Source organism: Arachis duranensis, chromosome 4 (assembly GCF_000817695.3).
Source record: "Arachis duranensis cultivar V14167 chromosome 4, aradu.V14167.gnm2.J7QH, whole genome shotgun sequence".
Classification (NCBI taxonomy): Eukaryota; Viridiplantae; Streptophyta; class Magnoliopsida; order Fabales; family Fabaceae; genus Arachis; species Arachis duranensis.
In genome coordinates, this window is record NC_029775.3 from 119,987,309 (window position 1) to 119,987,605 (window position 297).

Sequence of the window (297 nt, forward strand, 5' to 3'; positions counted from 1 at the left end):
ATAATTGATTTTTATTTATATATTTATATATTTTGTTGTTAATTCTTTGGTATTACTAAAAGAGTTTAATTTAAATGCATTCATTTAAAATATTTTAAAGAATCTATTATAATTTTAAAATTTATATAGTTATTTTACTTTTTTTTTATAATTTATTGACAAAAGTGATCGCCTATTTAATCGTATATTAATATTTAAGGATAAAAAAAGAGAAAATTATTCTAAAGGAGCACTAAGGAGATTTAACTATTAAAAGAGATTTATTTTTATCAAAATTATTAAAAAATGATAATTAAT